We start from the raw sequence: 2,847 nt of genomic DNA on the forward strand, positions 1-2,847 counted from the left end.
TTTTCGAAAATTTTGGAGGGAAAACACCAAGGAACACCAAACTTAAAAATTTTAAGATCAAAACACAAGAAAGACTCAAGAACACCTTGAAGATTCACAAGAACACCAAGAACAAAAGAAAGAACACCAAACTTAAAATTTTTAGAAAACTTTAATAAAATTTTCGAAAATTATGAAAAGATTAACAAGGAAACACCAAACTTAAAGTTTGGCACAAGATTAAATCAAGAAAAATTATTTTTGAAAAAAATTTTGAGATAAAGATACCCAATTACCAAGAACATAGACCAACGCTCTAGCCAATTGGGCAGTAAATGTAACACTTGTTCTAAATAGGTATATTCCTTTTGGAAGATTAAAGCTTTAAAAAGAACACAAGTGAAACAGGAAAAGACACAGATCAAGAAAAATTAGAGATCAAACAAGAAAAATAAATAAGAACAACTTGAAGATCAAGGAAGAACAAATAACACTTATACGAAAATTTTAAAGGAAAATATAAAATATGCAATTAACACCAAACTTATAACAAGACACTAGACTCAAAGAAAAATTAAAAATTAATAAAGAAAAATAATATTTTTGAAAAGGAAATAAAAGACTCTGACCCAATTGCCAAAATCTTCCTAATCTAAGAAATAAAATAAACCTTTAGTTGTTCAAACTCGAACAATCCCCGGCAACGGCGCCAAAAACTTGGTGCACGAAATTCTAATCCCAATATCAAAATCTTAAGGTGATTTTGTACCACTAACCAGCAAGTGCACTGGGTCGTCCAAGTAATACCTTACGTGAGTAAGGGTCGATCCCACGAAGATTATTGGTTTGAAGCAAGCTATGTTTATTTTATTATTCTTAGTCAGGATTTCAATTAAAATTATCAGTTTGAATTATTAGAAAAATAAAAGAGAGTGAATTAATTACTTGTAATGCAGTAATGGAGAATATGTTGGAGTTTTGGAGATGCTTTGTCTTTTGAATTCCTGTAATGTTCACGTTCATAGTTGAGAATGATGATGATTGTCACGGATCATCACATTCATCCGGGTTAAGAACAAGTGATATCTTAGAATGGAAGCAAGCATGATTGAATGAAAAACAGTAGTAATTGCATTAATCCATCAAGACATAGCAGAGCTCCTCACCCCCAACCATGGGGTTTAGAGACTCATGCCGTGGAAGGTACACAAAGAAACGTGTAAAGTGTCATAATCTGTAGATACAATGTCAAAAGATCCTATTAATAGTAAACTAGTAACCTAGGGTATACAGAGTTGAGTAAATGACGTAAAAATCCACTTCTGGGTCCACCCAGTGTGTGCTTGGGCTGAGCATTGAAGCTTTCATGTGTAGAGACTTTTTCTGGAGTTAAACGCCAGCTTTTACGCCGGTTTGGGCCATCAAATCTTGGGCAAAGTATGGACTATTATACATTGATGGAAAGCCCAGGATGTCTACTTTCCAACGCTGTTAAGAGCGTGCCAATTGGGCTTCTGTAGCTCGAGAAAATCCACTTCGAGTACAGGGAGGTCAGAATCCAACAGCATCTGCAGTCCTTTTCAGTCTCTGAATCAGATTTTTGCTCAGGACCCTCAATTTCAGCCAGAAAATACCTGAAATCACAGAAAAACACACAAACTCATAGTAAAGTCCAGAAAAGTGAATTTTAGCTAAAAACTAATAAAAATATACTCAAAACTAACTAAATCATACTAAAAACATACTAAAAACAATGCCAAAAAGCGTACAAATTATCCGCTCATCAATGTCCTCTAGCTCTGATTCGAGACTCTCAGTCATATTGACCTCTCTTACCAAAGAGTCAATAATATCAACACTCATGCAGTCATTTGGGGTGTTTGGATGTTGCATGGCTTTGACAACATTCAACTTGAACTCTTCCTCATTGACTCTCAGGGTTACTTTCCCTTTTTGGACGTCAATGAGGGTTCGGACAGTTGCTAGGAAAGGTCTTCCTAGAATGAGAGTTGCACTCTTGTGCTCCTCCATTTCCAGCACTACAAAGTCAGTGGGAAAGGCAAATGGCCCAACCTTGACAATCATATCTTCAATCACTCCTGATGGGTATTTAATGGAGCTATCAGCAAGTTGAAGACATATCCGGGTTGGTTTGACTTCTTCAGTCAAACCAAGCTTTGTGATAATAGATGCAGGTATTAGGTTGATACTTGCCCCAAGATCACATAGAGCTTGCTTGGTACAATTACCCTCTAATGTGCATGGTATCATAAAGCTCCTGGGGTCTTTAAGCTTCTCAGGTAAGCTTTTCAGAATGACTGCACTACATTCTTCAGTGAGGTAAACTCTTTCAGTTTCTCTCCAATCCTTCTTATGACTTAAGATCTCTTTCATGAACTTAGCATAAGAGGGTATTTGCTCAAGTGCCTCTACAAACGAAATCTTTATTTCAAGAGTCCTGAGATAGTCTGCAAAGCGGGCAAATTGCTTATCCTGTTCCGCTTGGCGGAGTTTTTGAGGATAAGGCATTTTGGCTTTGTATTCCTCAACCTTAGTTGCTGCAGGTTTATTACCTACAGATATGGATTGGGAAGCCTTTTTAGAAGGGTTTTTATCAGCACTTGTATGTGTCTGATCCCCCACTGGCATTTGAATACCAGGGGTGGAAGCTGGAGTGGCGTTAGATGCCAGCTACTTATCTGTTTCTGGTGTCTGAACGCCAGAACTATGCTCCCTTTGGGCGTTCAACGCCAAATCCTTGCTTGTTTCTGGCGTTGAACGCCAGAAATGAGCATGGTTTGGGCGTTCAGCGTCAGCATTATTCCTCTCTGGGCTCTGATTGTCCTCAGAGGGATTTTGAGTAGTCAT

Source organism: Arachis duranensis, chromosome 3 (assembly GCF_000817695.3).
Source record: "Arachis duranensis cultivar V14167 chromosome 3, aradu.V14167.gnm2.J7QH, whole genome shotgun sequence".
NCBI lineage: Eukaryota > Viridiplantae > Streptophyta > Magnoliopsida > Fabales > Fabaceae > Arachis > Arachis duranensis.